The 27,768-nt window shown below is 43.3% G+C and overlaps 1 protein-coding gene across 1 annotated transcript in view; it reads right to left on the bottom strand.

Annotated features, from left to right (window-relative positions):
• Positions 1-27,768, bottom strand: part of EXT1 (exostosin glycosyltransferase 1) — a 290,643-nt gene that overhangs the window by 221,622 nt on the left and 41,253 nt on the right. The gene's annotated exons all lie outside the window — the stretch shown is intronic.

Genomic DNA, 27,768 nt, shown 5'->3' with positions numbered 1-27,768 from the left:
ACTGGGCCACAAGTTATCTTCCAGCATTGTGTCCAGTTCCCCATTCACGCACCTTCCACACTCCTCGTGCGCCACCAAATGTAGGCAAATTCTTGACCCTGGGAATTCAAGAGCTAATAGACAGAGTTTAGGGACACAGTCCATGTGCTTTAGGGCCATCGGGATAAAGCTAAGGCTGGCTGGACAGCTTAAAGTGAGGCACAGAAAAAAAAAAAAAAAAGTTTCTTTTAAGTTAAAAAATAAAGTGATGCAGAGAGCTGGCAGCTGGGAATGACTGAGAGTCCACCCTGGGCCGGGCCAGCTGTGTGCAACCCACAGACTCTCACCTCCCATTACAGGACTGGAACATCCACTGAGCCCAAAAGGGCATAGAGACTGGGGGGGGGGGGGGCAGTGGATGAGTGGGGGGCAGGCATTCAAACCAAGGCAGCAGATTGAGGAGGTCACCCCTCAGCCCAATTCCCCCTGCCTTTGCCACCCCTGAATCCTCTGTACTCCTCTAAAGTGACTTGGAAAATTACACCTACAATGACATTTATAAACATCCCTTCCAAAATCGAAAACTCCTGGAGGGTAGTGGCCTAGTGTTATTAATCTGTGGACTCCTCAAATACCCAGCCTGGTACCCAGCTGGAGCTCAGCGAGGAACAGAGAGCCATTCCCTCTGCCAGGAAGTCTAATGGGTGAATGAAAAAAGAAAAGATCGCTCCGAAAAATCCATCAACACAATACCCCCAAGAGGGCTGCCTTTGTGGTTTGTTTACACCCCAACATATATTCACCAGGACTTCCTGAAAATAATTTTGAGGAAACAAAAACCATGAAAAATTAGCTGCCAGATTTGGAATGGTGAATTTCTGTGGAGGAGGAGGAACTAAAGGAATGGCCACATACAGCGACCAGATCTCCTAAGGAGAGTAATTCATTTCACTCCAAAAATGGGCTAAAGCAGCTGCTCTTCCCCCCTGGCTGTTCACGAGAATCGCCTGGAGAAGTTTTAAACATTCTGAGAACTGGGCCCATCTCAGACCAAGCAAATTCAAGCTTCTGGGGGTGGGCCCCGGTTATCTGTGGTTTTTAAAGTTCTCCGGGGTGGGGGGGGGGGGGGGGGAGCGGGTTTCAAGGAGCCGCCAAGGTCAAAACTGCTGAAGTGAAGGGAACTTCGTGGGAAGCCTGGCTCCCTGATTATGAATTATGTGGCCTGGAGCAAAACACTCCATAAGCATTCTTTTCCTTCAACCCCAAACAATCCCTAACTAGCTACAGGACCTCAGCTCAGTTTCCCCGCCTTGTAAAATGAGAATCCTAGCCACACATAACCCTCATGGGGTTACCATCCGCACGGAATGAGGATAATCAAAACTTCTCAGAATGGCGACCAGCACATGGAAGGCACCCAATAAACATGAGATATTTTTTTTAGCATCAAAAGTATAAAGCATTCACAGCACAGTCAGCCCTCCATCTTCGGGTTCTGCATCCATGGATTCAACCAAATGAGGACTGAAATGATGAGAAATTTTTTAAAATTCCAGAAAGTTCCAAAAAGCAACACTTGAATTGGCCATGCACTCTGCAACTATAGACACAGCCTTTATGTTGTACTTTATGAACTGCTTACACAGTTCTTACATTGTGTTTGGCACTAGAAGTAATCCAGAGATGATTTAACATATACAGCAGGATGTGTCTAGGTTATAGGCAGACACTAAACCATTTTATATAAAGGACTCAAACATTCACAGATTTTAGCATCCGAAGGGGTCCTGGAACCAATACCCACAGATACCAAGGGATGGCTCTACCTATCCCACAAGCTGAGGACTATCCACGAAAGACTTGATATTTTTAAATGCTTAATAAATGGCTTTCTCTTTTCCCATTCTTAGACCCCACTCACAATTATGTCTGAATACCTGATCTAACTTGGGGGCCCTCAATATAGAGAAACCTAGCTCCCCAACATTCACTTGGTGTTGCCAGAGAAAAGACAGGGGCCTACTCAAGATGATAGACTATAATAAATACCATATAATAAAAACATTTATTCACTGTTTATCTGAAATTCAAATTTACCTAGTAATGCTGTATTTTCATGTGTTGAATCTTGCAACCCTACATTCACCTATTAGTGAAATTTAGGCTAAAATTGAGGTGAGGAAGCAGAGTCTCGTCCATGGACACACACACACACCCACACACACACACACCAGTACCTGGGACCTTTACCACTTCACTCCCTAGGAGCCAAAAGACATGTTACTACAATTTATGAGCAACAAGCCAGCTCCCCTGCACTGGGCAAGTTAGTGCATTGTTCAGATGAACAAAACGCAGGAGGAAACTATTCAAAGGCAAAGGATGGCCAGAAGGGAGAAAGCTTCCCTAAACTGACCCCTCTATTTTGCAGTCATTTATCTGATGCATCAATCAAGTGAACTGTGGGTGTGAACAGAAACCCTGGCCTCCTGGTGGAAGATGCCGCAACCCTCCCACAGGGCAAAAGCTTAATTATAAATTATTTAGCCCACAAAGGAAGCCCTATCAAAACCCAAGGCCATGTTACGGGCTTTGAGAGTTCTACGGTATACAGATCTCCAATGGGACATGTGTTTTGTTTCATGTTTTATTTTGTTTTAACCCTTCCTTTAAAAATAGCTAAGTTTATTTTACTTTTTCAAAGCATTTTTCTTCTCTGAGAAGAAAAACAGCAAAAACAGACCCATCAGAAAAACGACTTTCTTGAAACCCACTTCATGAAGTATTTGTATTGAATTCCCAGAACGAGGTCTCCAGGGTAATGTTAAGCCCTGAACTATGTCCGCTATAATATTGGTGGATACGTAGGGAACTAAAGATTAAAACACTACAGAAGAAGTTAAGAAGCGTTAAGAGCCAACGAGTCAGCTAGTTCTGTAAGAAATGAATTAAATCAGCCACTAGATTGTTCATTGATTATCACAAACAGCGAAAGCTCTCCTGCACAGGCAGGGTTTCCAGTTCACTTGGCTAATCCCTTCTGAACAAGGATCCAAGGAATGAATATTATTTATCCAACGGCAAGCTGCACAAATTAATCACACCCAAGCACCATGCTGGCAGCCCAACACAATCTATAAAATAATTCCAGACTATCGTCATAAGCCAGTAACAAGAACGAAGGCTCCATTATCCACCCCTCCTCCCAAATGCCAAGTATCAAATGGTTTGAAATTCCACACCCCCAACCTCCTTACGGCTGACGAATTAGGACTTGTGGGTCACAAAAAAATATCTTTCAAAGGAGAGAAAGATAGGAAGATAGAAGCCAATGTTTTAACAGTTAAAAAAAAGGAAAAGGTCAAACGGCCGCATCATTCACCCTTCCAGACAAAATTCACATTAAAACCCAAACTGTAATGAGCACACAGCTTCAGCGCCTGAAGTGAGTGCACTTAGGTGAGTTACCACATATCCTAATAACCTGAATTTGATACAATCTGATGCAATTATTTTTTTCTACGAACGGTAGTAAAACGAACTCATTTTTCGGGACAAGCAGCAGATTCAGACAGCGACCCGTGGAATCCAGAAGCCAGTGGGTGGCCAAGTTCCAACTTGGCAAGGTGGCCAATAATACACGGGACGGAGACGGCACAAAGGGAAAGGAGTCCAGGAGCACAAGAAATGCCCCATTCATGACGCCCCGCATCCCTGGCGCAGGCCATGGGAATGCTGCTCTGATGAGGCTGCCAGCTTTGAAAGGAAAAAAAAATATGTGTAACTTAAGTCGGAAAGAAGGGAGTTCTCTGTTTGCGGTGCTCGCTAAGAGACAGAGGAAGACACTGCCAAAAAACCTTCATCCTCACGCCGAGCAGCTTTGTATTTCTTTTTGGCCTGCGGAGCTGCCGTTTGGAAGGCAACCGCATCGGCTTAACAAGAAGCATGTTAACTGGAAAAAACCCAGCCCGGTAGGTGGAGGTGGCCACGTGACAGCCTGGTGGTGCGGGGGTCGGTGGGTCGGGGGTGGGGGTGGGGGGGCGCTCCCTAGAGTCCCCCGGGGAGACCCTGGGTTCTGGGATCTGAATGTCAATGTCACTTGCAAAACTCTCTGCCTGAGGTCAGTCCTCTGTATGCTTCCTGCACCAGGTGCTTTCTCTGAAGTTCCAAGGACTGGAGGATGCCTGGCGTGCTTTCCTTTTCTTCAAGGTCAAGACCAGTTCTATAGACCTATTCACTTCAAGGTAACATGCATTTTGCTGTCCTCACGGGCTGCACGCCACCAGTTTTGGGGAGGAAAGTAAGACGCTGCTGAATAAAGGAAGGAGGAGGGTAGGAATGAGAAATGAGGTTCTAACTCTTCAGCTACTGCCAGGCTTGGAAGATGGTATTTTCTGCTACACTTCTGTTTGAACAGGTGACCCGGGATAAGAAAATGAACTTGAAAAATTGGTAATATTGAAAGGGAAGGACACAAGCACCAACTGAGTATCTAAGAGGCATATACATATACACACATATATATTATTATATATAATATAGCTGTATATAGTTTCTATATTATGCATAATATATTATACTGATAGATTAGATATATTATTACAAATTATTCCACTTCATGTATACATATATATTTATAGAAAGTATTACATAGTTATAGAAGTGTGCATGTGTGTATTCTTTACACTCATTATCTCATTTCGTCCTCCCCAAAATCTCCTGAAGTAGAACAATCTATAATCATTTTACCTTTGAGAAAACCAAAGCAAGGTCTCCATCCTGCCTGCCTCTGAAGTTTGTGTTCTTTCTCTTACTGACCGTTCTTGATTTTCAACCTGGGGGCAGGCAGACTCTTCAGTGAAGAGCCAGAGAATAAACATTCTAGGCTGTGCTGACCATAAGGTCTCTGTTGCTAGGAGGGAGATCAGCCCAAGAGAGCAGGTAAGTGAACAAACATGCCTGGGTTCCAATAAAACTTTATGTAGGCACAGGGCCATTGGAATTTCCGGGAATTTTCACATATCACAAAACATTCTTCTTCCCTTGACTGCTGTAATCATTTAAAAATGTGAAAGCCATTCTAAGCCCACAGGCCATGGTTTGCTAGCCCTGCTCTCGAGCATTCACAGATAACATCTAGATTCATTTTGGAGAGGGTAAAAGAGGAAGAGAGATTATACGGCCCTAAAAATTAGATGAGAGCACCAGGAGAAGATGTCCTGTGTTGTCCCATGTTGTTGAAAAACTCATTCCCACTTCAAGACAGGCCAAATGTTTTCTCCATCACGCTGCACAGAAAGAACGCAAAAAAAAAATCCCAACCGTTCACATTGGCAGGGAAAGGATAATCCATACATGCAGATTTAGTGATGTTTAATTAAAATAAACCCAGTCTACATACTAACAGACAATTCTGAAATTCATCCTTTTTAAAAAAATCTCTGAGGCATCCTGTAATTCAGTTTGCTTCCTGGGCATAACTGCCTCTCCACTATTCTGATGGGAAAAGAAGACTGAATAAAACCAGTTGAAAATCGCAAAAGTAGGAGATGATTTGATTGGGCAGGGAAAACAAAGGCAACTCTGGACAGATATTTGCAAGATATAGTACATTATGAACATCTCTCCAAGTTAGCAAAGGCAGGATGATTTCTTAATTTTGGAGTGTGGCGTTAACACTAATACTGATTATTAGTATTTTTGCCCATGATTTTTCCCAACTGCAGAGTTCTGGCTAGTTGCTTGTGGGTAAACCCAGTCAGCTATAAACACTATACTAGCAGTGTCAGTAAGATCAATCATGCACTAAATTGCTCCTGAAAATATACTATATCTTCTGGCTTTATTTCTGCACATGGCTGGCCTGTTATTTTCTGCTATGCATTCCCAACATAAAGCGTAACTGCATTTTGAAGTCAGACATGGCCTTGCCATTGGCCTTTGGAAAGGCAGTTACCATATTGCATGCGTCCTGAAAAGTAAATGGGTGCTAGAGGGTGGGAGCATTTCTAAGTGTCAGAAATAGCTTCAAGGGGAAAAGAGGAACCAGTCCGAGAAGCTAGGAGTCTTTGCCTTCTCAATGCCTTTCTGTAATAAGGTCATATATGAATCATGTCAACTAACCCTTAGCATTGTCCAAACTTTAACAATGGGAAAGGGATTTGCAAGTGAACGTGAATATGGCTACTCCCTACAAAACACTGGCTAGTAGGGAAGGTAAGATTTTTACTCTTTGTCAATCAGCTTGAAATATTTAGGAAAGACTGTCCCTCCTCCAAAAAAAATCTTCAGGACACTTCCTCCTAATACTTGCATTCTTGTTTTTGTTGGTTGGTTGGTTGGTTGGTTTGGTTTTTTGGTTTTTGTGGGGTTTTTTTTGGCCATGCCTGCAGCATGTGGCAGTTCCCCGGGTCAGGGATCAAACCCACGGAACAGCAGCAACCTGAACTGCTACAGTGATAATGCCAGATCTTTAACCCCCTGTGCCACAAGGGAACTCCCTGATTTTTTAAACCCTTGCGCTTTTTTATTTCAGTCTATAGGTTGGAACCACAAGACATGGACAAACATTTTGCTTTTGTTTCAGTGTCTGCTCTTCAAAATTTTTTTTGTTTGGGGTTGCTTGTATTTCTGTTGTTTTTCTCCTTTGATTCAGCCCTAACCTCAATAAATTCAACAAGTCCATCAAATGAAGCTGAATTTTTGGGAGGATTTTGCATACTTTTAAAACAATTAGCCTAACATAAGCAATATAAGCACTGTATTCGCAGAATGATGTGTGTTAGGCCCCAGAACAAATTTCAACTCTGAGGCTAAAAAAAAAAATTTGTAAACCCTGTGTAATATTCACCTCACCAAAGAAAGTACGGGGCCAAATGATTCTCACTTTGTTTCAGAACATTTCAAATGACATTCCAAAACGGTTTAGAGTCATGAGATTACATGAGTAAAGAAAGTTAATAAGAAAATGTTATAAAATAATAGCCTCTACTTAGAACAGAGAAGGCCCATCCATCTGTAGTGAAGGCAACACAAGAGCTTAAAAATAATCTGCCTTCCCCAGGGGGATGGTTACCCCAGCACGAGGGGCACCTCCTTTGTGTTTGGAATCTGAAGAATTTGGGAGAGAATCCTAGACAGTGGCAGTGTTGGAGGAGCCCTCTTTGAATGTGGGATACAATGGGGCCAGCTGCCACTCCTGACCTTGATAAGCCACTGCATCCGTCATCCTGCCAGGCTCTAGGCGACTCTCGCAGGGCTGGGGTGGCGGGGAGGAAGTTCTCATTTGTTGAAGCCTGACACATCCCGAGCAGCATTTCCTAAGCAGCCGCTAAACAAGCATGTTGTAAAAGCAGCAGAAGCCTCCGTTTGGGAACTGGTTACGGAAGGGAATCTGGCCATCACACGCCGGTCTCCAGTGTCCCTAAAAAGTCCCGTTGCAATAGAAGTCCTTTCGGAGCCCTTTCACGATTCTGCTTTTGTGTCTGGTCCTCCTTTAGTCCCGAGAAGAAGGACATTTCCCTGAGGCCAAGGCCACTCCCAGGAGCTCCTTTCCAGCACGCAGCCACCCACCTCAGTGACAGCCACTTCATGCTCGGATATCCTTTTCTGCTCTGCTAAAGGACACCTGGCTCTCACAGAGTGACACAAGGATCTCTCCACGGGCTCAGGGAGGAAGCAGCAGCGTGGAGACAAAGCACCGTTTTCCACCTTTATCTTTCAATGCCTTCTCTTGAGACTAATCTTTTAACTGGTCTTTTCAAGAGCTGGGCACATTCAAAATCAACTCAAGATGCTAGAGACAGGAAGACATCCTTATCTTCCGGTATGTGGATGTCAAAGTCTTTTGAATAAAAGAAGTGTTAGGCTGTTTTCTTCAAGCAAATAATCCATGGTTTCAGTTACAATTCATTTAGTCTCACAACAACCCTATTGGAAGGTATGATAATTGCCCCCATTTTACAGATAAGGAAGCTGAAGTGCAAAGAGGTTATCGGCCACCAGGCCACGCACCTTGTAGGTGCTGGAGCCAGGATCTGAAATCAGTTCTGATTCCTGACCAGTGCTCTGAACCAGTATAGTCAACCTCTACAGTGAGTTCCTTCCATCACTGGATGAGCTCCAACCCCTTCTCCCTTCCAACGAGAAAAAGAAAACATTCTCTTCCACGGAGCGTGTTGTGACAGCTAGCACAGTGGTCCTCAGTGTTCCCCAGGGGACCCCTGGCCGTCAGGAGCCATCTGTGACTCTCCCTACCGGGTAGGGGCTGGAGTGCTACTGGCATCTAGTGGGTAGAGGCCAGGGATGCTGCTAAACATCCTACAATGTATGGAGCGGCTCCCTTCTACAAAGAATTGTCCAGACCAACAAACACCAACAGTGCTGAACAATCAGATAAGAATCCTCACAACACAGATCTTTCTCTCCTCTGTTCCTTTTCATCACCATTGCCTTCAAGTCAATATGCTGTTGGCACCCAAATATATCCAGGAAACCATCTTTCCTAGCAAGCAGGCTTTTTTTCTCTTCTCACCCTAGTTCACCCCACCCCAAAAAACTGATTTATGTAGGGCCCTCTCTGCATGTTTACTTGGCTCATTCAACTTATCTGTCTCCTGTTCAGGCTTCAAAAGCTACGTCAAGTCAAGTTTTGCCTAAGAAGACCAGCCCACAGCAACTATTTCCTTCCCCTAGAATTGTCACCTCCAGGTTCGAAGTTAAAACGCGCCACCAGCTCACAGGGTGGATAATGATGATTGCTGCCCCTGCCTTCCTCCCGTGTGCCCCATACTTTCACCAAGCATTTGTCATATACTTAGATAGATCTATGACACCCCTGAAATAAAGATAGTTTTCTCCATTTTCTCCATGACAAATCTGAAGCTAAGAGAAATTAAGGGGATTCAAAGGCTTCCTCCTAAAGAAGTCCCAGAGTCAAATCAACACCCAATTGACTCCAAAGCTCAGGCTCTCTCTGAAGAGATGCCATTGCCAGGCTCAGGTAAGCTCATGTCTCACACACACCTGATTCTCCCAAAACACCTGGCAGAATGTTTAACACCCACCCACTGCTGGACTGATCTGAAAATCATGACCTCTCCAGGATTTGGGGACCACTCTCTGAATGAAATTCCCGCTGCACAGATTTCTCTTTTATTTCCCCACAGATAAGCATGGCCTTCTCTTTCCTTTCCCCGTTACATATATTTTTAAAACAGCTTTACGGAGGTATAATTGACAGACAGTAAAGTGCACATGTTTAAACAGTACACTTTGGTAAATTGCACATCCATACATGCTCATGAGACCAACTCCAAAATCAAGTTAATGATCCATCCAACACTCTGGAAAGTTTCTTTCTGGTCCTCTCTTTACCACCCCTACCCTAAATCATTCCCAAGCAACCACCGATCTGCTTTTTTCCTTTTTAGGGCCGTCCCCACGACATAGGGAGATTCCAGGCTAGGGGTCAAATCAGAGCTGTAGCTGCTGGTGTACCCCTCAGCCATAGCAACATCAGATCTGAGCCACGTCTGCAACCTACACCACAGCTCATGGCAATGCCGGATCCTTAACCCACTGAGCGAGGCCAGGGATCAAACCTGCATCCTCATGGATGCTAGTCAGATTTGTTTCCGCTGAGCCAAGATGGGAACTTCCCCCAATCTGCTTTTTATTACTGTAAATTAATTCGTATCTCTCAGAACTTTATATAAATGGCATCATATGGCACATACACTTTTTTCCCTCTGGCTTCAATCTCTCATTATACATATAAATATATATATATAATATATATATATATATTTATATATTTATATATATATAATATAAATATATATAATATATATATAATATAAATATATATATAATATATATTTTTATATCTATATATAAATATATAAATATATATATCTATAATATAAATATATAAAAATATATTTATATATCTATAATATAAATATATAAATATATATCTATAATATAAATATATAATATAAATATATAAATATATATTTATATATCTATAATATAAATATATATTTTTTTTGCCTGCACCCGAGGCATATGAGAGTTCCAGGGACAGAGATCAAATCCCTGCCACAGCTGCGACCCAAGCCACCAAGAGACAACCCCAGATCCTTAATCCACTGCACCATAGCAGGAACTCCCCAGCATATTTTGAGACTCATTCCTGCCAGTGTGTATCAATAGTTCATTCCTTCCTATTGTTGGAAAGGACCCCCCTGTATGAATATGCCACAGTCTCTCCATCCAAATGCTGAGGGGCATTTGTGCTGTGACTAGTTTAGGGCTATTACAAATAAAGTCGCTCCAAACATCTCTGTACACTCACTATTCTCTGTTAAATTCATCTGCATTCAGGAGCTCCCGTTGTGGTACAGTGGTTAAGGAACCTGACTAGGAACCGTGAGTTTGTGGGTTCGATCCCTGGCCTCGCTCAGTGGGTTAAGGATCCGACGTTGCTGTGAGCTGTGGTGTAGATCGAAGACGTGGCTCAGATCCCTTGTTGCTGTGGTTCTGGCATAGGCTGGTGGCTACAGCTCCAATTAGACCCCTAGCCTGGAAACCTCCATATGCCTCGGGTGCAGCCCTAGAAAAGACCCCCCCAAAAAAAATCCATCTGCATTCAAAACAAAATTTTGCCAGATGGCAAAAACTGTGTTACACTTTGAGCTCTTTTTCCAGCATAAAGAAACGGAGATGAGAAACAAAATTGTGCCCTCTTATTGAGTACATGTTGTAGAAACAGCTAGAACCATGCTCTGCCAAGAAGATGGCCTGTCTCATCATGTAGACCCATCCCTTAGTAATAATTTAACCTGATTTCACTTTCCTGATGTATAAAATCAAGATAACAGGACCTCCTTCGTCGGACTGTTGTAAAGATTAAATGATGATGATTATCCACATAGAACCATAACCCTGCACCCAACATATGGCAAGTATTCAATAAATCTGGGATATAATTACTGTTAACATGAATAGCTATCAAGAAAAATGATGAAACCTCATCACGCCTTCAAAGAGAAATTCCTATTATTTCTGCCAAATTTCTCTAAACTGATTCTACCTGAAGCAATCCCTCTACCACTTCCAAATGACACAGCAAACAAAACACCATCTAACACAGGGATTCTCAAGCCTTTTAGAAATTGTGTCTCTTTTGGGGAGGTGGGGGAACCAATTTAATAAAAGTCTTAGAAGAACTGGCACATTGTGCCTCAAAACACATCAAATAGAATTTTTTCCCCAGGTCTAACAGGACAGAACGAGTGAGAACACGTTGCAGCCTTCTAACTAGTAGTTTGCTGTGAGTCACCTGATTATTCACTCATCAGCAAGAAGGAAATGAATGGATTTAGCAAAACCCAACTAGTTCCTAGGAAGACTGCGATAAATGCACCTTGTACGTGGACTGACTCACCCAGCCCCCCGCCCCATCTCCCTGGCCCCTAATATCCATCCCATGGACCTGTACCTGTGCAGGCAGGTCTGAAAAGGGAGTGCTTGGAAGAGAAGCTGTTGGACCAAGTGAGGAAGAAGCGCGCTTTGTAACATGAGCCTGGGTGACCATCTGCGAGGCCGGCCAGGGAGGGACCCTGCACTGGACACTCTGGCCTCGACAGATGATAAGCTTCCCGCAAAGGGAGGCGGGGCACAGAACACCCATCCCTGATGTGATCAGAAAAAGGAAGGACAGGGCAGACTGTCAAGGAGTTCTACTCAACAGGGCCTGGAGGGGAACTCGGTGTGAGTTTCCAACCTTGGCTGGGAACAAAGTGCCTGGGGGGGGCTTGGCAGGTATAGCTGGAGAGGCCAACTCAGCCCAAAGAACAGCTCAGAAAGAGGTGACTGCCCCCTGTTACCAATCAGCCCTGGAGGTGGGACTTTGTTTCCCCAAAATGGACCCTGGGATTTGGAGCAAAAGCATTTTTTTTTTTTTGGCTTTTTAGGTTGTGACATATGGAGGTTCCCAGGCTAACGAGTGAATCGGAGTTGCAGCTGCTGGCCTACACCACAGCCACAGCAACAGGAGATCCAAGCTGCATCTGCGACCTACAGGACAGCTCACAGCAATGCCAGGTCCTTAACCCCCACTGAGAGAGGCCAGGGATTAGACCCACATCCTCATGGATGCTAGTCGGGTTCACAACAGGAACTCCCAAGGATGCTCTTCTTTGTGATCACAGCACATAGAAGGCTGCAGGATGACTGCATGTGGACATGGCAGGCATACTAGTCTCTTCCCCCAGTGTATCTCCGCTCCAAAGCCCTACCTTCTCTAAACAACCTCTTCCAGCCCCGCGCCTACATGCTCAATTCATGCTCCCATCAAAACATCCAAGTCCCCTCCAAGCATTTAATGAATGTATATATGTATTTGTGTAATCATTGATTACTGTCTGTTCCGCCGCTGCCTGTTTGCTCACCACTAAATCCTCAGCACTCGGCTCAATTCCTGAGGCACCTAATAGATGCTCAATAAATATGTAGCAAAGTAATGAATGGAATGGGTTGAATTCACAACTGTTCAACCTTCATTCTTTTGTTCTGCACCTGGGTCATGACAATCAAGCAATCTCCTCACTGAGGACCTAAGAGGGCCAAGCACCAAGGTCAGTGCCCACGATACTGAAGTGTTCAATCCACGTCTGTTCTCTTTAAAAAGATTAATCTAAGATAGAGTTCCCACCATAGCGCAGCAGAAATGAATCCAATTAGGAACCATGAGGTTGCAGGTTCGATCCCTGGCCTCACTCCCGTGGGTTAAGGATCTGGCATTGCCGTGAGCTGTGGTGTAGGCCGCAGACACGGCTCAGATCTGATCTTGCTGTGGCTGTGGCATAGGCCAGCAGCTCCAATTGGACCCCTCGTCTGGGAGCCTCCATATGCCACAGGCGTGGTCCCAAAAAAAACTAATCTAAGATGATCTGCACCTGAGCAAACCACCGTCTCCCCCTCCAGAATGTCTAGTTGCTTTGGGAGAACATTCCTTGATGACAATCTATCTCTCAACACTCCTACATTCCATAACCTCCCAGCCACACACATATACAAACATGAATACCAGAAACATCCAGTAGCAGGAGGACAGGTGGAGTTTGGTCATTTGTGTGGCAAGCAAAACAGACCAAAAACCATTTACCAAATTGGAAGTAGGTGATAAGGAAGAGTCTTGTTGCAGCCAAAAGAAATGAGGAAAAAACTTGTTGCTGGGCACTAGGTAACTTCCAAATTAACGTTCTAAGGTTTGAAAGTAATTTACCTTATCTTGTTCAGCAGCCATCCTGCCGACCAGTCAAGAAGTAGAGGTAGCCAACTTTTGAGTAAAAAGCTGAAGTATCACCTAAAAGCAGCTCACACTGTGGCAAAAAATGCCAACTTCAGCCAGAAACTGACAAACATGTTTCTCTCCCCTGCAAAGACTTGAACTCCCTAACAAGGACTCTGTCATCAGATAGAGGGTGAACAAATTAGGTAGCAGGAGTTCTCATTTCTCCTGGGACCTTCTCATCTGGAGAAAGTGATGGTCTCCTGAAATGGCTGAAAAGATGCTGACATCAAAGACTGATTTGAGTTTATTTTGTGTGAGCATTTCTAGAACTGAAACGTCTTCCTAAAGAGAATTACTATATCTACCTGATACAGAAGACTTTTAACATAAGATGGTCAAAGACCCACAAAAGTTTCCATGGAAGAGCTTTCGATGTATGTGTTGATAGCAGGACATGGATTTAATATACTGCATATAAATTCGGATAGATAAATATATAGATAAAGATATAGATCATTATGAATGGAAATAAATTGATGGATAACCGGACTGACTGACTGACAGGCAGATGACATGCAGGTAGACAAAACTACAAGGCAGCAAATTTATGTGCGTGGCCCAAGGCAAAATGGAATTCAGCTCCAAGACTTCTGTCTTTCTCTCTTCTGCTTCACGGTCTCAAATACCCCTCTTCCTCCCACCTGCCACACTACAATTTTCCAGGAAGAAAGATCAGATAAAACAATTAACCTTAATGTACATATAAATGACTCATAAAATGCGGGGAGGATCCTAAATAAAAAAAAAAAAAAAACACCTCCTTTGGCCTGGCCAAAGCAGGAGTCCCTAAACCTGTTATTTCAGTCCCACGTTTCAAAGTGAGAAGTGTTTTAAAGGCAGAGGAGAGAACCCAGCAGTTCTCAGTAGCACCATTCTAAGGAGGCGGTCACTCTTATTCAAGAGAACAGTAATGGTTCTACAGGCAACTTGGAGCTCCTCGTTGACGGAATACCCTTCCCCCTGTGGTCCAGTTGCAGCTGGCTATACAGGAAGCTTGTGTGAGATCTGTGAAGTAGAAGTGAAGTTCCATCCACTATTCGCATAAGATTGATGTACAAAAAATGGAAGATGCCCAGTGGGTCCCAACCTGTCCTTGTGTCTCTTCTCACACCCTTGTCTTTCCAATTCATGGCCCTGCTAACTAAGAGTGGCCCCAGCACTTGACCCTCAACTGCAGACCAGAGGTAGGAACTACACAGACACAGAGGCAATGGCTATTGGAGAACCCTCATGGACTTCCCTTTTTGAGCCAAGGTAGAACTTTCTTTAATCCTCTGACTTCCCCCATAAGCCCTTCACTTCCCCAGTTCTTCTCATATTTGAGAAAGGGTCCATTTCTATTAAAAAAAAAAAAATCCCTTAATCCCATGAACACTCACCCTGGCTCTGCTTCCTTGTCCGAAACTTGTTTGATAAATGGGATAATGCAAAGAAAAGACCTCCGTCCACAACCCCTATGCCTATTACCGATCCACTTATGAAGTCTTGTGCAATCTCATACAACTGGGACACAGGGACCAAAAAATTACTCATTATAGAACATGTTTCTGCAACCCCACACATATGACCCATCCAAACACTAGAATCTCAGTGGACCCCTGAAGATCTTCACAGCAAATATCATCATCCCAGTGGCTCTCTACTAGGCACCAAGTGCTACATTTCCAGTATTTTATAATTCAATGGCTCGTAATGATGAATAAGTGACTTCCTTCATCTGAATTATGTTCCTACCCGAAAGATAATGCTTTCTCAAATTCCACTTAGCCAAGTACCAGTAAGTGCATTTATCAACATGCCTTAAACCAGTGGTCACAAACTGGGTTGCTGCAAGCTGATTCTGGCCCCCAGGCAAGTTTGATGTGGCCCTCAGACTTTTTCAAATGACTGAACGGGTTCGAATTTTTGAAAATTGGGAGATTTCCCCTACAAATCCCACATTTCCATTTCCTAAAAGACCTGCTGATCTTGCCCCCCTCTGGCTCCACCTCCACTTTCCTGCAGGGCAACCACCACAGTCCCCACCCTGCATTCCATTCACGATGCCTGTTTGGTGAGAATGTTCCAAAAACATTCCAGATTGCAGCCACCAACCTGTCTTCTTAAGAAGCCAGGGCTCAGGGGCCTCCAAGGCTCAAAGAGGGAGCCTTTGTCTGATGCTTGAATTTTCTCAGTGGTTTCACCCCCAGGATGTTTCTCAGTTGGTGACTTGTGATCTGGAGTGGTCTCTGCTGGAAAGGGCCATTTCCATTTTGGGTTGCTGGACGTGCGCGCATTTTCCAGATCCTAGTAGGACATAGCCCTCATGTCAAAGGAGAGGCGATTAAGAAGAGGTACATACCTTGAGCAATTCAGGGGCTGTATCAACACGTCCAAGAACAAGCTGCAACACCACCCAGCTCAGCTGCTCCAGGTAAAAAATTACACCGTCAGAGCCCGGGGAACACATCTGTTAGTCTTCACTGAGCAGAGCCGTTTGAGGAAAACACATACAGGCTCAGTATCATTTTCTCTTTCTCTATGTCGTGAGCAGGTAAGAGGAAAAGCAGAAACGGCTGCACAAAGGATGTTCTCATGTGAAAATGGTTTGCAAGCAAGATGCGTGAGCCTGAAAGGAGGAAGTAGCAAGCATGGGGGAGACCCTCAGAAACGCCACAAAAAGTCAGTTTTCTGCAAACTGTGGCTGGCCCATGGCGGGGTAATAAGCTACTTCCGTCCTCACAGCCCTGGCTTCCTCATCGAAAATCAGGCATCACAAGAGCATTGTAGTGAGAACGAATTAAACCCTGCCTGCAAAGCACTTGGCAGAGGGGCTGGCACACACATTCAATAAGAGGCTCAAATTACTGTTATTGTTGTATTATTATCAACAAAGAATTCGTGCCAAAATGAAAAGCACATCCAACCAAAACAGGGAAGGGGATTCTTGGCAGCCACTCCAGTGAAAGAGAGACATTTATAAATCAAGTATCTTGTAAGTTGGGGGTCGTATGTGATGCAATTTGGAAATTGTTTGTGTTTGGATTGGTACAAGAGTAACCAGCAAATACATCTCCGAGAAAATGTGCTAATAAAACTGTCCATCTATATGAATCATGGTGTGGCTCATTACACACCTAAAACCCATTTCACAATCCACAAGGTTCAATACCCCAAGCTTTCTACCCAAACGTTCACACATAAAATAAGGTCAATTCCCCATGACTGGTTCAGCTCCCTGTGAGGTGAGGGGCAGGATTGGCTCTGGGATAGTTTAAAAAGCTACGAGGTGACAAGTCAAGCGAAATACTTACATTTTTAATCAATCAGTCCAATAACATTCTAAGATTGTAAAAACACAGGCTGATTTCTAGCAAAAAGTCCATAAATTGAGTTGTTCATCTTCACAGATTTGTAGTGCACATATTTCCACTGCATCTTCCTCAAGATAAATCAGTAACAGCAAAGACATTATCCCCCTTTTTTTGAGGGGGGGGGGAACAGGTCTGCAGCATGTGGAAGTTCCCAGGACAGGGATGGAACCCACGCTACAGCAACGGCCTGAGCCAGTGCAGTGACGATGGATGCCAGATCTTTAATCCATTGTGCCCAAAGGGAATTTTCACTATCCCCATTTTATAAGACAAAAATCTGAGGAACTAGGTAAGACGGTAAAATGTTTTTTTATTGGATTTTAAATTTTCTAAAGTCCAAAGAATTATCACCTTGATAATGGAAAAAAAAAATCCACAGGAAACATGGAAAAGAAAAATTGCTTTGTAATGGCAGAGCATTATTGAAAGAAAGGAAGGAAGGAAAAAAAGAAGAAAGGAAGGAGAAGGAAGGAAGGGAAAAAAAGGAGGAAGAAAGGGAGGAAGGAGAAAGGAAGAAAGAAGAAAGAAAGAGAGAGGGAAAAGAGAGATACAAATTTTCATTTAAAACACACAAAAAATCCCCTCAGTTCTCAGGTAGAACTCACGCATTCTTAGAGGTCATCTGAAGGGACCCCGACACACACATTCACTGACTATTTTCTAGCGTCTGGGTCATGATGGTCTCCCCATCTCCACAAGCCTTCCCCCCGATGACACAGAGTCCAGGAGAAGATCACTTGGTCCTGCAAAACTACTCCACTGCAGGTCATTCACTGATTTGCTCAATATTTAGGCAGAGGTCTCACAGGTCTGCCAAGCCCTGGCGGGTCCAGAGTTCCAAAAGTAAGCTGTATCCATGGAAGGGAGACAGACTCCTAGGCGAAAATTTTCAACACAGGGCGAGTTAGGCTTTATAGAAGGTTCTGTCAGAGGCTCAGGAAGCAGAAGAGGCACTGCCTGGGTCAGCCTTACCTGGGGCATGATATCAAGACTCAACAAGCATTTGAACCAAGTCTCCATAAATCAGCGGAATGTTACCCACTGGTAGAAGGAGGGGGTTTTTCAAGGCATCTAAAGCAGAAGGCTGGTGTGATGTACGGTGCCAGCCTAGGGAAGTGAGACGTTCATTTGTGAGTTACAAAAGTAAGGGTGACCTGGGAAGAATAGACCAATTTAGGAGGAATCATTTCTCAAAGCTTGGTGGGGTTTATTTATTTATTTATTGGTTGTTTTGTTTTGTTTTGCCTACAGGAAAAACAAAGCCTTTAAACAAAGTTGGCCTAACGGGATCAGTGTTCCAGGAAGAGAAGTTCTATATGTGCTTGGAAGAAAGCAGGAAAACTGAACACTAGACTATTTGTCAAAAATACGAATGTACAATTTCTTCTGGCTGTCATTTCTCTGTTACCCATCCTCTCCATGCCCAACCACACCATAGCTATTACTAGGCCATTATAAATTCACAAACTCAACATAACACGGATGCCCAGCTTTCCGGAACATCAAGGGTGCATGCAAATCTGGAAAATGGAAACAGCAAATGGCTCATCTCTCTCTGAAAGGGAAAATTAAATGCCAACTTTCTGACTGATGATGCTTTCCACAGAGTTTTGGGTTTGTCGTTGTTTTTGTTTTAAACTTAAGTTCCTTTTAAAACTTGCTATCACTGACAAGCACAGATTAGGTGGAATTTTTTTTTTTTTTTTTTTTTTTGCTTTTAAACAAACTAAAGATGGTAGAAATTAAGCAACTGGCAGTTCTAGTTTTAAAAAAAAAATTTCAAGTTCCCTTTTCAAACAAAGACGTGCTTATCTGCTTAGTAACTATAGCGCTCATCAAGGTAATCACGCATCATTCAAAATGATCACAAACCCGTATTTTTCCATTGCCGCTCATCTAGGGGTTTTTGTATGAAAGGTGTACACCTCAACAAGGCTTGCAATGTTCCATGAAAGCAGCTCCTGGGTGGGTTTTTTTTCCTCCCCCTCACAAAAACGGACAAGGCATTTTCCTAAGCTTTGGCCGAAGTGCACATCACACCAGCACGGTCTGGACAGAGTTGAAACATGGCAATGGACGTGACCACCAAGTCCACTACCTTTGCTGACGTTCCCACCACGAGCAGCTGTTTTGCTCTTCTGGGTCTTGAGAACAAACTGCCTGCCTTCCCTGTGGGAATACGGAGGTGTCTGTTTCACCAAGACAGACTGAAAACCCTCTTACCAATAACACTGCCTTACTGGCGACAAGTTCAAGCCTTCAGTTTGCAACTGGCCTCGCCTGAGAGACCACAAGCCCAATTCAGGAGACTGTTTTGCTGTAGGTTTTCCTTGAAGTATTCACTTCACAGCTCTAACAGTATTATTCTTGGATGGAGATATATAGCATGCACCTAATAAGACCAGAGCTAAGCACGATTTAGTCATATTTTAAATATGATATTAAATACACCTCCAGATGGAGTCTTTGCAAAGATCCTCAATTCCCCAGGAGTTAAAGAATAACATTCCAGAGATTCTGTAAAGTGGAAACAAGGAACTGAATGGTATTAACAAACAAACCAGAAAGACCAGGATCACCATGATTTTACAAAGCGGTGTCCATACCCTATTTCTTCCCCAGCTTCAAAACAGAACCAAATTTCAGGGTATGAATTCACAGTCTTTGAATAAATCGGAGACTCTGGTACATGTTATAAAACTGCATACTGTGCCAAAACCCACAGCGGGAAAAAAGAAGAAGAACCTGGACATTTGAACTTACACCTTGGGAATTTGCTAAAAAAAGGTTTTAATAACACATTTTGCAAACCAAGTACAAGCAAAGATGAGTTTTCTAGAATTTGAGCAAAGTCATATATAGAGAAAACTAGGACAAGATTTGGTGGGTGGGCATTTTTTAATAGTCCTCTGGTCCCAATTCTTCTAATTGGGATGGTAGAGCTGCAGAAAGGGGCTGAAGTCCTTGCTCTGTGCTCTGTCACTAAATAGCTACCTGAGCTTGGACGTAGGACTAACATCTCTCTTGGTCTCAGCAGTCACATGGGGAGAGAAGGAGCGCTCATGAGAAAAAGACACTGGACTGAAAGACGCTGAAGACCACGCTAACTCTAATAAAGTTACTGTCCTGAGCTGTCTTACAAATTTTTCTCCAGAACACCTGTTAGATAATTAGATAATCTTACAGACATGCTCATCACCTACTTGCAGATAGAGCTGAACTTTCTGAAGGAAAAGTTTTAAAACTACAACCTAATACCATAGACGCTTTGCCGCATCATAGTCACTGGACAAAATGTCTGCTCACAAATGATGCGGCCACATGGACAAACAGCACCTGCCACCCCATCTCTACGGCTCTGGGAGGTTGTTTGCCGCGGGGCCGTGATAATCTTCTCCCTCCACTGATGACCTTGAGAAACCTCCTCCTTCACTGACTGCGTTTAGTCCAATGACTTGCTTTGACCAAAAGAATGCAGCGGAAATGACACGGCGAGACTTTCAAGCCTAAGCAGTAAAAAGCTTGCAGTTTCCGCTTATTGTCTTCTTGGGACATTGCTCCCAGGTGGACAAGTCTGAGGCCTTCCTCCTGGAGTCTGCGGACTCCCGCCAGCATAATGTCCAGCTCATAGCCAGTGTCCATGAAATGGCACTTCTCCCATAGAGGGACATAGCTTGGACCAACTGGAAGAATCAAGGAACAAAAAGAGAATAAAAGAGGGCATTCCCATTGTGGCTCAACAGTAACAAACCCAACTAGTATCCACAAGGACAAGGGTTCGATCCCTGGCCTCACTCAGTGGTCAAGAATCTGGCATTGCCATGAGCGGAGGTGGTCACAGATGGCTCAATTCCTGAGTTGCTATAGCTGTGGTATAAGCAGGGAACTGCAGCTCTGATTCGACCCCTAGCCTGGGAACTTCTATATGCTGCAGGTGTGGCCCTAAACAGACCAAAAAAAAATTAAAAAGAGAACAAGAGAGGACACACCAGCAGGATGGAAGGAAGCTCTAAGGTGTTCACTGGCTGTCCCCTGACCACTGATCTCTCCAGAGGAGACCCAACACAGCCCCAAGCCTCACTTGAAGCTGGACTGTACCCACTACAGCTGAGGAAATTGTGCCAAGACAAAGGGGTTTCACCCCAGACCAAAGCAGCCATCAGATCAATAGTAATTGGAAATTATAGGCATTATCCTCTCCCAATTACGAAAATTGCAAAGCAGCTCTTTGGAGATCTTATCTCAGCAGGGATAAGGCCAGTTAAATGCTGGCTGGTTTTTAGAAATTGCACATTAAATCAAAGACCTTATCTTGACATGGGCTACTCCGACTAAACTCCCTCTTAGCTGGCTAACACTTGTGTTGATCCATGATTCATGAGCCCCATGCTGTAAGCATGGCAGGCCTGGATCAACCGAGTGACAACTATGAAAGGCAAGTAAATCATTTCTTTCCTCTGTGCGGAAGGTGAGCATAAATCACCATCTACAAGAAGAAGCCACTGAGGCCTGTTTTCAGCGTTTTCCATAACTATAACAACTGCAAATACCACTTTCTGAGACACTGTCTACCACTTTCTCAGACAGCTCCCTCTATGTATTCCCATCTTTAGAAACATTCTCCTTTCATCTTCATAGAGACTTCCGTGGAGATGGTATTTCCGTTTGGTAGCTAAGCAAGTTGGTTCAGCAAGGTTGCAGAGGGCTGGACCCCAGGTCTGAATGACTCCAAAGTCAAGATCCTTTTTTTTTTTTTTTTTAATGGCCACACCTGCAGCATATAAAAATTCCCAGGCCAGGGATAAATCCAGAACTGCAGCTGCGGACCTACACCACCGCTTACAACAACAGCAGATCCTTAACCCACTGTGCGAGGCCAGGGATCAAACCCAAATCCTCAGAGTCAGCATTGGGTCCTTAATCCACTGAGCCACGATGGGAACTTCCCAAACTCAGGGTTCTTAAGCAATATGGCAAGCCTCTTCTTGACATCTTGAAAGAAAACTCAAAAGTGTAAAGACACTTCTGAAGTCCTACCTGTCCTGAAGGAAGATCGTGTTGGTTTTTACTCACATGTTAAATAGTTTGGATAATGGCATAAGGATAAACAGAAACTAGAATTGATAAACTTGCATAACACCTGTATTTGAAAATAAAAAAAAAAAAAAAGAATCCCTTTTTAGGTGGCAGAATGTGTTACAAAAACACATTATTCCAAGTATACATGCCTGATAAACAACAGACAGTGCTTTAAAATTTTTTTTGAAAAATAATCTCTTTCTCTTTTTTGGGGGGGTGGGGGGCGCAGGTACAGCATATGGAAGTTCCCAGGCTAGGGGTTGAATGGGAGCTACAGCTGCCGGCCTACACCACAGCTCCCAGCAACGCTAGATCCTTAACCCACTGAATGAGGCCAGGGATCGAACCCACATCCTCATGGATATTAGTAGGGCTCGTTACCGCTGAGCCACGACAGGAACTCTGAAAAATAATCAAATATTTTTGATATTCAACGGACATGAGATTTGTTTCCAAATATCCTAGAAACTGTTTGCTATTACCGTTATTGTTTTGCTTTTGTTATTTGTTCACTCGAAGCCTAAACTGCTGCCATGTAAACAAGGCCAAGCCAGCCTGCTGGGAAGGACTTCCCCATGGATGCTCCCCACACACTGCATCCCGCTCATGCCAAGCATCCACTAAAGGGCAGTTCTCACTTAGAGAACCAGGGCCTGGACAAGCTGGAAGAAGCAAACGATGCGATGTAACAAGAGAGAATGAGAAAGGACACGCTAGCAGGATGGAAATAAGCCACTTATCGAGATCTTCCCACTTACCCACGACTTGTCTCTGTCAGGATCTTGTAGCTGGGGCACGCTTCCCAGGAGTAGCACTTCACACAAAGCGAGGCAACAACCCATCACCATTTTCAGCTTAAGTAAGGTTTCTTCCAACAGAACCAAAAGGCAGTGTCCATCCCTAACAGCTGCCTGCCAAGGTGATTTTCAGTTTCCTGTCTGTTCTTGTTTTGTTATTCTGATTCCATTTCCTCCTCCCTGGACTGGCTATCTCAGAACTCCTGCTGAAGCCAATCTTGCAAACCTAGCACCCTCTCCCACTTGCAAATCATAAAAAGGTTCCTGGGAAGCTGAAAAGGAAGCAAAAAACACACTTGACCAAAGCCCAGGTGGTAGAGGGCGTATGTGGAAGCTCTAGAGATTTAGACTTGGGGGGGGACACACAGGAAGAGAACTATGGCAGAATCATATGGACACCAACAAAGGACACCTATGGCCAACTTCACTGCCAGGAAATGACGTCACAGAAGGGCTGAAAGATGCTTTGTAGTAATATCACAGGCAATTGCCATGTTTATGTTAATCTACTACAGTAGCATGCACAGGACTAGAAAGTGATTCATGAAAACACCCAGGATGAAAGCTCAGTGATATCTAGTGAGAATGTAATAACTCAGTGATCTCTCCATACAGGTTAGCTATGATCCAGACCCACTACAAAGGATTGTACTACATAAGCTGATTTAATTCCGACAAGAACCTTTTGAATGAAAGAATATCCCTGCATACCTGTTTTACCCATGAGAATGAGGCTTTAAGTGAAAAATATGATCATTTTCATGTTGTTGCTGTTGTCAAAAGTAGATGGACCCAAGTGGTGTCCAAGTTTAAAGCAGTCAAGAAAGCTTTAGATTGTTTCTAAACTTCAGTAAATTTGACTTACACACAGAAATGTAACATTGACGGTGCACTTTTACTCCAGGAATATAGTGTGGAAATTTTTAAATTTTATCTACTTTACTTTTTCTCTTCTTTTCTTTTCTTTTTTTTTTTTTTTTTTTTTGGTTTTTAGGGCTGCACCCATGATACATGGAAGTTCCCAGGCTAGGGGTCCAATCGGCGCTGCAGCTACGGACCTACACGGCAGCGCACAGCAATGCCAGATCTTTAACCCACTGAGGGAGGCCACGGATCAAACCCTCATCCTCAAGGATACTAGTCGGACTTGTTTCCATTAAGCCTATGACGGGAACTCCTACATTTTTTCTGATAATCCCCAGATTCTGAAAGCACATCATAAATTTCTACGTGTGCCTCTGTGTGTACCATAAAGAATGCATGCATATCCACACATACCTAGAATAAGCATTAAGCCTACTTCAAAAAATATTTCTTAAGACGTTGTAAGTTCTTTCTCTCTCTTAGGATTTTTGCTTATGAATCAAGACCCTCCACTAGTGCTTGGCATAAGGATATTTTAAAGTTAATGTAAATTAAAATTACTTTTCTTTTAGAAATCTCAGGAGGCAAGATTAACTGGGGATCACCCAAGAGTTTGAAAAATCAAAACTAAAAATAACTGATTTAAGGAAAAATTGAAACCGACCTCAATGAACGCCATTCCATCTGGGGAAAGATTCAACTTTTGGACTCCAGTATCAATCTAAATATAAGGACTCTCTTGGAGTTCCCGTCCCGGCTCGGCAGTAAGGAACCCGACCACTATTCATGAAGATGCAGGTTCAATCCCTGGCCTTACCCAGTGGGTTAAGGATCCAGAGTTTCTGTGAGCTGTGGTGTAGGCTGCAGACATGGCCCAGATCCCATCTTGCTGTGGCTGTGGTGTAGGCCAGCGGCCAGAGCTCTGATTTGACCCTTAGCCTGGGAACCTCCATATGCCTCAGGAGCCCATAAAAATACAGAAAATAAAAAAATTAAGATTTAAAATCATCATCATCATCATCATCCTCCTTAAACTTCGGGACTTAAGTCCAAACTAACTCTTTTATGGCTGCCAAGTGCAAATTCATAGCACTCATATTTTATCATGTACAAATAATATATTGGAACCACAAGAACACTACCTATCAATACAATTAAGTGGAGAAGAAAGACACAAGGGCCGGAACTTTCTGGTAATCTCCCTTGACATAAATTAAATTGAAATTACTTACTGAAAATGGAGACTAAATGCAACCCAGCTAGAAAAGGGAACCAAGCACTAAAAAGAGAAAAGAAGCCTTTACCTAAAATATCCAATCTAAATATAAAGCCACATAAAATATTAAGCATGCGATTTGAATGTTCCTACGGCTGTCTGAAAACCTTCATTTGCGATCTGACCCTTTCAGACTAAATGCTAATTTATTTGTTTGGAAGTAGCTTTTATGAACAAAACTGCTTCTCGTTTCAGTCCTCTATGTGTGGGTGTTGTAAACACACTTGAGATCCAAAATTTAAATACACAAAAACAGGGTTGATAAAAAGCTACCTCCATCCACCAATGACTCTATCACTTGATTCCTATAAATTATGGTAGGTGGTCCCTCTTGCAGTGTCTGTCAGCATTCCCATCCTTAGGACAGAATAAATAATTAAAGAATAAATAACTCTGCCAGCACTGGGTCTCGGGGGCCATTTTTAGAGATCACCATCTGATGACAGAATTTTCCTTGAGACTGTGTATGAATACGGGGTAAAATTACATAGTTCTTTGTGTGCTTAGGGTGATGGTACCGCTCCTATTACTGTTGTCTAGATTACAAGGGAGGAATGAATGATACAGTGAGTTTTTACTGTCAAAATCTCCAAGAAGGAAAGAGGCAGCTTAATTTGCTTGTGTTTTCTGAGGCGAACTAAGTTAAGTGGTAATGATGACCGTCAAAAGGAGTGGAAGGTAAGGCTAAGAAAAGGGCTGTCTGGAGGAACAAATGATGAGTAAAGCTAAGAATAACTCCACTGGAAAATGACATGGCTTCTGCCTGCTCTATGGATGCTCCTGACCTCTATCTTAGTCTGTCCTTCCATCCATCCATCCCACAAATATCCTACAAAGGACTAACATTGTACTTGCTACTAGGGTTTAAAACATGTTCCTTTTCTCTACAATTCGAACAGGTTTCGTCGAGTGGAGAATGTGATAATGACATGCTTTTTTTTTTAATTTGTTTTTATTTTTATTGGGATATAGGGGGTGGGTATTCTTACCATTGCTTTTTTTTTTTTAATTTTATGGCCACACCCTCAGCATATGGAAGTTCCCAGGCCAGGGATTAAATCCTCATCACAACGAAAGCAATGCCAGATCCTTTAACCCACTGTGCTAGGCCAGGGATCAAACCCACACCTCTGCAGCGACCAGAGGCCACTGCAGTCGGATTCTTAACCTACTGCACCATGGCTGGAACTCCATCTTATCATTGCTTTTAATTAACAACCTTTCCTACTGTACGAGCATCTATTGCATAGGAGGTATTTAAGGCCAGAAAACAAACCTGCCCACTTTTACAACTGAGAAGCTCTAACAGATGAAGCAACTTGCTGAAGGTCCTACCTTCACAGGTGAGTAGGTAAAAAGCAGCCAGGGTTAAAAATCCAGGTTCTCTTCCCAGATGGCAAACCTGGTTCTCCCCACCTACCCTCCTAGCAAAAGGAGGAAGGAGTTAATTGGAGCTCACTTTGGGCAGGTATAAGCCTCCCCACCTTGGCTTCCCCATCTATTAAATGGAGACAAGAATATCCATCTCAGAAGTTTGCGATGAGGTTAAAATTAACTGAGATAAGCTCTTAGGCCAATCTGCTGATATAAAGTAAGTACTCAGAAAATGTGCCCTATTATCATTGCTTCAAGAAAGCAGAAAAGCCTCAATGGCCATAACAGCCTAAGAAGAAAAAAGAAAGACTTGCATGAAACGGTTCTAAAACTTGCTCAAGATATTAGAAATATTGGAAGAGAGTGATTTTTCCCATCCCATAATGCCTATACCCCGCTCTTCATAACTGAGCATTTATTTCCATACTGCCTTACATTGTTACCTAATCGCCTGACCCAGAAAGACTTCTGCACACTCCAAGGGAGACACCTTTTGTTTCAATCCATCCTCCCTGGTGACCAGACTCTTGGCACTTGTTAACTTGACATCAATTAGTATTCGCAGTGAAAGTCTTACTTACAGAAAATGTAATGGGGAAAGATCAAAAGCAAGGTGGAAATTAGTTTCTTCTAGAGATGGATCTGGCTATACATGTTTTCTGTTCATCCAGCCTAATCAGACCAACATCTGTTCACCAATGGGTCAGGATTTTTGCAAGGCGTTTGAAAAGATCTTTTTAGTTGGCCTCATAGCCTGATAAAGAAACGGAGAGGTTTTCCCTTAAACACTTAGTGGAACTCTCAGCCAAAAGGACCTATTTATGGGTCCATGGCAACTCAAGACAAAAAAGGCTGCAGAGGAGTCGTGGCGCAGCAGAAACGAATCCGACTAGGAACCATGAGGTTGCAGGTTCAATCCCTGGCCTCACTCAGTGGGTTAAGGATCTGGCGTTGCTGACAGCTGTGATGCAGGTTGCAGACGTGGCTTGGATCTGACATTGCTATGGCTGTGGTATAGGCTGGCAGCAACAGCTCCGATTAGACCCCTAGCCTGGGAACCTCCATATGCTGCAGGCGTGGCCCTAAAAAGACAAAAAAAAAAAAAAAAAGAAAAGAAAAAAGAAAAGAAAGGCTGCAGAGGTGAGCAAGGGCTCTTGGCTCTGCCAACATCTCCATCAAAGACACGGCCATATGTTGACTAAATCTGAGGGAAGCCCGAAGCTGATGAAAAGGAACCTGGTAGATTTCAGGGGCAGAATCCAAAATTACTTCATCAGCTGGAATTTGGAGCCAAATCTATTAAGTAGAAACGTAATCTAGAAAATACCTGTAGTTCAGTCTAACAAACTGGAAAGAGGAGACTATATTTAATCAGTAGTCCCTGTAGAAATCTTCCAGAGATTGTAGTTGACTATAACTACACTATGAATTCGTGAGCGAAGGGTACCTGCAAGCCAACACATTCAAATTTTAGGTTACCCGAAGAGAAATGAAGCTACTACACTCCCATCAGTCAAGCACAAGGTGGTAGGCGTTCATCAAAGACAGATGAGCACTTAAGATCCAAGATCTAGTAAAAATAATTCATTCAAGAGAGAAAGAACCACTCATAACCAAGGCCTATCATATATTTTTCTAGCTTTTGCAGATGAATAAACTCTCAGAAGATAAATCTTACTCAACCGT

Source organism: Phacochoerus africanus, chromosome 6 (assembly GCF_016906955.1).
Source record: "Phacochoerus africanus isolate WHEZ1 chromosome 6, ROS_Pafr_v1, whole genome shotgun sequence".
Lineage (NCBI taxonomy): Eukaryota > Metazoa > Chordata > Mammalia > Artiodactyla > Suidae > Phacochoerus > Phacochoerus africanus.
The sequence above is the reverse complement of the archived record's forward strand: the minus strand, read 5'-3'. Positions and strand labels throughout refer to the sequence as shown.